The following is a 10,432-nucleotide window of genomic DNA, read 5'->3' as shown; positions in this document are numbered from 1 at the left end:
GAAGAAAGCACTTCAAGTCCACATACTCTCCATTTGGCAGATGAGAGCTGCAGTCCTTGTGGGCGTGCATGAGTCTCACTCTCGCTCCAACTTTTTGGCTGTGGGCCTGGGAGACACCGAGGTCTTGTGACGGAAAGAATTCCAAAGCAGGAAATGAAACACCCAGTATCACCCTGGACTAATGACGTCAGAATATCACCGGTGCTCTTGGCACTCAGAATGGCTCACAAAATGTTCTAGAGTTGACATCCTGCCTTAAAAAATTACACATGCCCTAAACCCGGTCACAGGCAAAGGTTGTTCTGTTGGATTTGTGTCACAGATGCTTTCAAGTCACCCCAACATATGCCCCTGATTGCCTGTTGTGTACCAAGCCTGGGCCACGTGAGTGATAAAGATGACATAGACACCAGAGCTCCTGATCTCTTCACTTATCCTGGTTGAGATTTTAAACCTAGAGTTTGGAGCTGCTTGCCTTGTAGTGGGAAGGTTTCTCTTTTTAAAAAAGTTTGTTTAAACTGAAGTATAGTTGATTTACAATGTTGTGTTCATTTCAGGTATGCAACAACAACAACAAAAAGTGATTCAGTGGAGAAGGAAATAGCAACCCACTCCAGTATTTTTGTCTGGAGAATCCCCATGGACAGAGGAGCCTGGCGGGCTCTCATCCATGGGGTTGCATAGACATGACTGAGCACATGTGCACACACACCCAGAAATCAGCAACCATCTCTGCTGGTCCTCCTGGTGGTCTGACTCTAATCCCTCCTATTGCAGCGGCCACCTGATGTGTCCTGGGGTAGATCCCGGGAGTTGAGGCTGAGCAGGGACCTCAGACTGCAGGACCAGGGTCTGATCGCCCCTGGCAATTGCTCTCCCTGAGTCTATCCTCATGGCCTCTGCTTTCCCTCGAACTCGGAGACCCCGGATTGGCCCATTCACGTGTGCGGCTTTGGGAGCTGGGTGGGGTGGGGTCAGTGCTCTGTGGGCCCATGGGCTGCCTGGTCATGGGGGCCATTCTGCTGTGCTGTCCATGGGCAGTTCTCAGCCATCCCCTTGGGACTCCCCGACCACGTCTCCCCCATGGACATGAAAAGGAGAGGGAATGCTGTGAACAGTGATGTGATTAAATTCTTTGACTCAGAAAAAAAAAAAAGTGATTCAGTTATACATACATATTCTTTTTCAGATTCTTTTCCATTATAGATTATTACAAGATATTGAATACAGTTCCCTGTATTATACAGTAGGTCCTTATGGTTTATCTATTTTATGCCTGGCAGTGTGTATCTGCTAAGCCCATACTCCTAATTTATCCCTCCCCCATTTCCCCTTTGCTAACCATGCTTGTTTTCTATGTCTCTGAGTCTGTTTCTGTTTTGTAACTAAGTTCATTTGTATCGCACTTTTGATTCTATACATGAGTGATATATAATATTTGTCTTTCTCTGTCTGACTTACTTCACTTAGTATGATAATCTCTAGGTCCATTCATGGTGCTGCAAATGGCAATATTTTATTCTTTTTATGGCTGAGTAATATTGCTCATTACTCTTCCCTGGTGGCTCAGTGGTAAAGAATCCATCTACCATTGCTGGAGACGTGGGTTCGATCCCTGGGTCAGGAAGATCCCATGGAGAAGGAAATGGCAACCCATTCCTGTATTCTTACCTTGGAAATCCCATGGACAGAGGAGCCTGACAGGCTACAGTCATGGCATTACAAAGGGTCGGACACCACTTAGCATCTAAACAACAACTATATATATCACATCTTCTTTATTCTAAGTGTCCACACTTAAGTTGCTTCTATGTCTTGGCTATTGTAAATAGTGCTGCTATGAATATTGGGGTGCATGTGTCCTTTTGAATTAGAGTTTTCATTTTTCCCAAATATATGCCCAGGGATGGGATTGCAGGATCATATAGTAACTCTTTTTAGTTTCTAAAGGAAACAGAGCAGCCACACCAATATCCTGGAATGCCTCCATTGGCCAGGCCTGGCTCCTTGGCGGGCTTTCTTCAGTTGTGCCCTCCTCCAGAGATGATCAGGAGCCCTGGAGGATGGCCAGGTGTGATGACAGGTGCCTCAGGAGTGGGACAGGCCTGTCCAACACCATTCTACCTCAGGATCTCCAGATCAGCCTGTGATCATTTGCTTTGTTCACGTGGGATCTTCTCCCAGCCTCTAGCCACGCTGAGATCAGGCAGTGGCAGGAGTGATGTGGAGCGATGTTTAGACCTGTCAGTGCCCACAGAGGAGCTGTCTGCTACTCCTGCCTCTGACTCAGCCCAAACCGGCCCAGTACTCCCCATGTCTCATCCTGACCTGGCCATCTGCTGCCGCTGGGTGGATTTTGACTCATGTAAATAGTTACCAGTGTGACTCCGTGCCAGCTGGACAGAGCGAGCCAGCTCGGGGAGGTAGCCAGTCTGCCAGAGCAGGCGCCACGTGACCGGGCAGTCTGCTGTGCCATCTGCTCGGGATGGGGTGCTCTGTTGCCATGGCGCCCGAGCCAACACAGAGTGAGGTCTGCGAGTCACATTTCCTTGGGATGCTTGCTCGGCTTCCATGGCTCTCCTGGGACTAAAGGACTGATCATCTTTGCAGGTGTAAATCCTGTGCGCTGGCCAGCAGTTGGCACGGGACCGAGACTGCTATTGAGACAACAAATAAAGGCCTGTCGCTGGATGGCTAAAACCAAAGATACTCTCTTCTGAGGCTCTACGTGCTAATTTAGAAAGCTTGGAGAACCAGGAGATAAAGGATGGAGGAGAGTGCCCATGGGGAAGTGTGCAGGCTGGGCCTTCCACGACTTCTTTCTCATTCCTTTATATCATCTGTCTGAGCCACAGAGGGATCTGAATTATTGACCTCTGGATGAAACTAGGCACATTTAGCCTGGAGAAAAGAGACAATTAAATAAGGCTCCATCTCCATGAGGAGCTTTCAAAATAACCACTTCTTTTATTGGTGGGGTAGGGGAAGTAGAAATAATACATCAGGGTTAAAACAATTTCAGTGAAAGAGAAACAGGAGGTTGTGCATCATCCCATGTCCCAGGGAGAACCACTTTTGACAAGTGGAGAATATCTTATAAAAGCATGTTGAACTATGGATTTAAGGTGAAATGTGTCCTCTATGTCCAGCAAATTAGAAAAAAATAGTTTAAACCACCGCATTGAAAGACTCATTGTCATAGATGATGTTAACATCAGAGCTGACGATCAGAGGAGTCATGTCGACTTCTTTTCTTCGCGGTTCTGGACAGAAGCCCATCTGGGCTGAGTCCAGTTACATCCTGACACAGTGTGGGGGGGAGTGGTCAGGATAGCTGGCAGTGGTTATGGTGGTGGGTGGTGGGGATGGTGAGTAAGGGTTACTTGAGATTCCCTCTAGCTCTAAACCTCTCTGATGGCAGACAGCAAGGAGAGTGGCTGGGTTAGAGTGGATTAAATCTAAATGGTCAGGTCCAAGGTGGAGCATCTTCACTGTTACAGGGACTCCCCTCAGGTACCTCCACGCTTCTCCACGTTGGAGCTTTGGTGGTGCGGGTGGAGGTTGGGGTGGGGTGTTTCTTTCCCTTAAGTTCTCACCTCATGTACCACGTGGTCCTCATCTCCTCTGTGGGAGTCAACGGTCTTCTTGATGGAAGAGGACATCACCGCTCTGCCTTAGGCTCCTCTGTGGTTCATGTCAGCTTGGTTCTGTTTGTTATCAAAAGTTATACTAACTGTCAACCATCCAGCCCGAGGGGCTTCTCAATGATTAGCCTTCAGTCCCTTTCTCCCCTCACACACACAGTGAACACTGGGCCCACCCAGGAGCCCCATTTCCCTTTTGTTCACATCTGTGAGTCCCTGGAAGGCTGAGCATCTGGTCTTGACCAACATGTTGCTTGCCTCTGCCTTGTCAGACCTCTAGAGCCTTTGCAAATGCTGCTTCCTCTATTCTCTAATCTTCCTCAGAGCAGCCTTCTAGTGCTTTTCTGCAACTAGATTTTCTCTTGCAAACTTCAGGTAAGAATTCTTCTTTGGGCAAAGAGGTGGTGTACCATAGAGGATAAGAAGAGGCCTGTGTGGTCAGATGAATGGGTTCAAATTCTAGCTAGGCCACTCATTAAATTCCATGGGCAAGTTGCTTCAGCTGTCTGAGCTTTAGTTTCTTATCTGTAACACGGGATCACTAAGGACCTGTTCCATAGGGCTGTTGAATAATGATGGGATCATCCATGTCAGGACTTAGCATCTGCCAGGGAAATGCTCAGTGAATGGACAACAACCCTGTTACCATGGCGAGGGAGGCTTCTGCGGATGGTCAAACATGAACTCTGAGTTCATTCTCCCAACACTTCATCAAACAGGATTGCACACAGCTTGATCCATGGTTTAGAGTTGTTTTCAGGTGGCTTTGGGGCTTCCCTCATAGCTCAGTCGGTAAAGAATCCGCCTGCAATGCAGGAGACCCTGGTTCGATTCCTGGGTCAAGAAGATCCACTGGAGAAGGGATAGGCTACCCATTCCAGTATTCTTGGGCTTCCCTTGTGGCTCAGCTGGTAAAGAATCCGCCTGCAATGCAGGAGACCTGGGTTCAACCCCTGGGTTGGGAAGATCCCCTGGAGAAGTGAAAGGCTACCCACTCCAGTATTCTGGCCTGGAGAATTCCATGGATTATACAGTCCATGGGGTCGCAAAGAGTCGGACATGACTGAGCGACTTTCACTTTCACTTGGGGTGTGTAGGTTTAATCTCAAATGCTACCTTCCCCCAATCCCATTCAGTGCACCCAGTGCATTAAAGCCTAGTTTTAATAGCATGCATCTTGGAATCTTGCCATGTTGCTGATGATGGTAAAATAAATACTCTCTCCCATGTTATGGAGGAGTACTCAGAATCCAGCTTCCCTACCCTCTTGGAGCATGTTACCACCTTACACGGGTTAAAGTGTTAGGGGTTTGCAAGGCCTGCCCAGCTACCAGACAGCTTGGATGTTGCATGGAACACAAAAGCACCTGGGACCGTGCTGTTAATGGAAAGGATGATTACCATGTGCTCCAGACAACAACTGTGGGCTACTCTGCCCTGTCATTTCCTCCCAAGGATCCACCACAACCAAGAATGCCTTTGCAGACAGGAAGAGGTCTCAGCCTACTTTGTTAGTAGCAGACAGCCTTTTCAGAAGGTGTGGTTGGAGAGCAGCAGTCAGCTCCCTGGCTGGGAGCCAGTGGGAAAGAGCCATTCACAGGCCACGCAGGACAAGCAACTGAAGCAGGCTCTGTGCTGCCTGCCCTGGGGAGGCTGAGTGCAGCACTCTTTCCCCAGCAGCATAGGATGGGAGGCTGGGAAGCAAGGAGGGTGGATGTCTGCTAGCAAGGGTGTGCGTGCTAAGTCACTTGGTTGTGTACAACTCTTTTGTGACCCCATGGACTGTAGCCTGCAAGGCTCCCCCGTCCATGGGTTTCTCCAGGCAAGAATACTGGAGTGCATTGCCATGTCCTCCTCAAGGGGATCTTCCTAACCTGGGGATCGAACCCATGTCTCCTGAATCTCTTGCATTGGCAGGTGAATTCTTTACCACTAGTGCCACTGGGAAGCCCCCAGACTTTGCTAAATCTGGGTTTATACTTCCAAAGCTGTGGAATATTTCATTTACACTTCAGGGGTTTAGGAAAACCTCTCAAAGTATGTGTGTGTGTGTTTCTGGGTATTTCTGTCAAAGGAGGAAAGTACCAGGATGAATACTGAGGAAACTTATAAATGATCAGAGCAGGAGATATTTTAAAAATTCTATCCTGAAATAAGTATTGGCCATTCATGTGCTAAATAGAAAGGCCCCCTTGGGGTCTTTATCTGGGACACTGTCCTGGTAATCTGCTGGCAGCAGGGGGTGGGGTACACACAGTCTTCCCAGGTGCAGGGACGGGCACTACTGAGCCTGAAGCAAGGGGAAGAGTTAGCTGAGGTTCTGTGGAGGAAGCGCTGGAGGAAGCTCTCATCAAAGACTTGCTTTGGGTGTGTGGAGGAGGGAACTCAGGGTAGAGTCAGACAACAGAAAATCTTCCATTTACTGAGTGCTTGCCTGCCATATGTCAGGCACTTTACATATCCTAGTGATACCTCACAGTCTTTGAGGTAACTGCTAATTATCCCCATTTGACAGATGGGTAAACTGAGGCTTTGAGATGAAGCAACATGTCCAGATGTCACATGGCCAATAATGGGTGAAGTCCAAGTTTGAATGCAGGAAGCAGACTCCAGATGCCACGCTCTTAACCTCTGCAGTCCTCCGCTCCGCCTTCACCCATACCCACTTGCCTCCTGCCCTCCCCTGACTTCTCCTTCTGCTTACCTCTCTAGACTGGGAGCTCTCTCAAGGTAAGAATAGCATCTCACTTAAATTTTGACTTCCTAGCAGCTGGCACAGTGCCCGGCATATAGTAGTGATAGTCACTCAGTGTTTTGTAAAGGCCAGAGACGTGATTGGATGGATGACAGAATGAAGGGGTGTATGGATGACATAGAAACCTGCACCCACTTCCAGGGGCTGCTTCCAGGCAGCTGTCATAGCTGATTCCCCTCTTTGCTGTCCAGAAGAGCACCTGATTTCCCGAGAAACAGGGATGCTCTGCCTGCTACCCTCTCTCTGGCTCTAATGTTTCTATGCAACGGCTGGTTTAAGCTTTGGTTGTTCTGCAAAGGGACCAAGAAAGCAGAGGAGGCAGAGAAGCCAAGGAAAGTGCCCCAGACACCATGGTCAAGGGCAATTTCCGAGCATGCGCCTGGCCCTAAGGTAGGTGTGAAGCAAACAGGTCCTGCAGGCCCCACACTGTGTGCTAAGGGAACCTAGGGAAGACAGACTCACATGTGGAGAGGGGGTACTTAGGGACAGCCTCATTATCAGTGGGGGAGACACGAAGTAGGAATTTGGCTGTAAGGAGCCCTCCTAAGGGCAAGGGTAATAACCGCTTCTGTTTTGTTGTTTATTACTCATCAAATCCTAAGCTAAGTGCTTCCCATGTGCCCTGTTCACTCAGTCTTCTCAGTGACTCCACGAGATGGGCAGCATTATTCCCAATTTACAGAAGAAATGGAGGCAAAGCCATGGCTCGTAGAAATTAGTTGACTTGCTGAGCAGGACGTGGCACTGCTGGGACTTGACCACAGAGCCCAAGCTCTTGCCCCTGTGCCATCTGCACTGTCTGGAATCTGTCTCATTGGTCCTTGCATGACTTTGTCACAGAAATCTGGGCCCCCCAGGGGGCAAAACCTCACTATGGCCCTCCAGTCTGAGCAGGCACAAGGAAAGGGGGCAGGGGGACCCTCCCTTCCTGTCTCTCTCTGGTTCGTTGAACACTCAGCTAAGCAATCTTACTGCTTGAAGTCTTGTTCTGTTCTGGAGGGGTGCGGCTTCAGTAGCTTCCCTGTCTGAAGGATTACAAAATACCGTGAGGAGACAGATGTGTGGAGAGAGCGTCTCAGGAATCCTTCTGGGTCCCACCAGAACACCACCAGCTGTGTTATCAAGGGGAATGAATGCCACCCACTTCTCTGGCCTTGAATCTGGCTCCACTGGTTTTTGCTGCCGCCTCTGCTGGCCCTGATTCTAGGGGTATCAGGAATTGGGGGCATGTATGGGTTAACTCCTTGTCTCTGACAGGGAGCTCTTAGACCTGAGGTTCAACTCCTGGGGGCTGATTCAGCACTAGCCATGCCTTTTGGGAGAGATCCAAGGCCATTTTCAGCCTTTGGAGGTCCAACCAGTGTCCCAAGAGACTTCTGGTCTAAGACAGCTCAGTTCTCTCCAGCAATAGGTGAGAAATGACGCTTGGGGGCTGTGTGAGTCATCTCCGGGAAGACAGGCCCAAGGGAAGCTTGTAAGAAGTGGCAGGAAGTGGGTCTCTGCTTTCTATTTCTATTTCAAATAAACTGACCCTAAGAGAAACCTTAAATATTACTGATCAGTGGGTTTTAAAGAGACAGATGAGGCTTGAATTCTTCCTGACTCCCTATCCCCACCCCCACTCCCGGCCTGAAAATCTCACCTTGCACTTCTAAGACCTACCTGTTCTGATCTAGGAAAAAAGAAATATCTTTGAACATCACTGAGATTTATGTGGTTCCATCTTGGTGGGAATTTGTTGTTGACAGTTTTATCTTCTGGTCTCTTTGTGGGGCTGTAGAGAAACACCAAAGGGATAGAAAACACCACTGTCATCTCTAAAGCAGGGGTTCCTCATTGTGCAGGAGAAAATAAACCAGCCCCGGGGCTCAGATGAATTTAGCACAGGCATTTGGTGATGGAACGACAATCGTACTGATTTGATTTTCTTTGGGGAGGCTCTTCACATTTTCCTGTATAAAAGGACAAAGAGTCTCACTTACACTTGGTTTTCCTAGCAGCTGGCACAGTGCCTGGCATATACCAGTGATAGCCAGTCACTGTTTTGTGAAGGGGCAAATACATGAATAGGTGACTGGATGAATGATGAAAAGATGTATGTTTGTCTTAACAGCTCAAACCCTAAGCTGATCCGGTAGCTCTCATATTCCTGTCTCCCTGCACAGGCCTCAGAGCCATATTGTTTCACTTTCAATTACTTACCAGTCTTCATTTTTCTCCGGCTTACTTTGTGGACACTGTTCTTACCTTCCTAAGACCCAATTCCTTGGGGAAAGAGCCCTCCCCTTGTTTTATATTTCTGTTTCCTAAAGATCATCTGACCCAGGGTGGAATACAAGCTGTTACTCAGTCCTTGGTTAAAAAAAAAAAGCCCTTTCCTCACTCCAGAGTCATGACGATTAAATAAATCCCAGAATAAATAAGGGGATTATTCTTAAATTAAGATGCTTGGTGGTAAATCCATATGCAGCAAGTTGGTGAGTAGAGATTATAGCAATTATTAGCACAGGTTCACCTCAAAGCAGGTTTAATACAGAGATTTTCACTGCAGTGTTGTTTAAACAGCAAAAAAAAAAAAAAAAAAAAAGGATACTTAAGTGTTTCTCAGGGGAGGGTGGGTAAATTAGGGTACATCTATCACACAGGGAGAAAGCAAGCAGCTATTTTAAAGACTAAGTTAGATCAAACAGTCAAAAAAGATGTCCAAGAAAAGTTAGATGGTGTGGTTCAATTTACGTGAAAAAGAACAAAAGGCAGACTTCCCCTGTGGTCCAGTGGTTAAGATTTCACACTCTGAATGCAGGGGGCATGAATGTGATCCCTAGTTGGCAAGCTGGGATGCTGTATGAGGAAGAGTGTGGCCAAAAAAAAAAAAAGAACAAAAGGGAAGGGATGCATCCGCATATGTGATACATACACAGAAAAACGTGCTTCCCAAGTGGCGCTAGTGGTAAAGAATCTGTTTCCAATGTAGGAAACGTAAGAGAAGTTCAATCCCTGGGTGGGGAAGCTCCCCTGGAGGAGGGCATGGCAACCCACTCCAGTATTCTTGCCTGGAGAATCCCACGATCAGAGGAGTCTGGGGGCGGCTATAGTCCAAAGGGTTGCAAAGCCAGACACGACTGAAGTGACTTAACACGCACACATGCACCCACACAGAAGGATGTTGGAAGCATACACAAGACACTTCCTATTCGTTAATGCTGGGGGAAATGGGCTGAGAAGTCAAGAGTGGGGGCTTTTATGTTACTTCATTTTTCTGTCAGTGGCTGCATTTTTGAATCATGACTACATTGTTTTTGTTTAAAAAAAAACCAAAAAACCATGAGTTGGAAAAACAAGCTATCTTTGGATGACGAGGAAAAATGTTAACTCTGAAAGATGTCCCTCCAGGGTAGTGGGAGGGGGTGAGGCAGCGAGGCAGGGGAGGGGGCAGGGGAGGTGAACTGAGGCCCACACTCTGTCGCTGGTTCTTGGCTCTCTGCTTGTCATCCACTGGCCAAACCAAACAATCTTCCCGCTCTATCCCATGGGGCAGAGACCAGACAGGTTATGAGAACATTCTGAATCACGCTCTGCAGAATGACTTCAGTTAGAACTTCCGGGACATTCGCTGACTGCTGCCACCAAACCCGCGCTGGAAGGGTGCGTGGTGCACAGCAGGGGCTGCTTATATGTTGCCTATATCCACGGTGCTTTCCTGAGGGCTCACAAAGTAAAGAAACTGCCTGCAATGCAGGAGACCCGGGTTCAATCGCTGAGTTGGCAAGATCCCCAAGAGGAGAAAATGGCAACCCACTCCAGTATTCTTGCTTGGTGAATTCCATGGACAGAGGAGCCAGGCAGGCAGAGCTGGATATGACTGAGCAACTCACACACACACACACACACACACACAAATGGTGCTTTCCTGCTCTTACTCCACGGTTCTGGCTGAAATGCTTTCCCTGGTCAGTCCTGCCTAGCTTTGAGAAACAGTCCGGCAGTGCCTGACCATGAGGCCTTCCCTAATTCTCCAGTTATCAGGGGTTCT

This window comes from Cervus canadensis, chromosome 8 (genome assembly GCF_019320065.1).
Source record: "Cervus canadensis isolate Bull #8, Minnesota chromosome 8, ASM1932006v1, whole genome shotgun sequence".
Lineage (NCBI taxonomy): Eukaryota > Metazoa > Chordata > Mammalia > Artiodactyla > Cervidae > Cervus > Cervus canadensis.
This window is presented reverse-complemented; position numbering follows the sequence as displayed.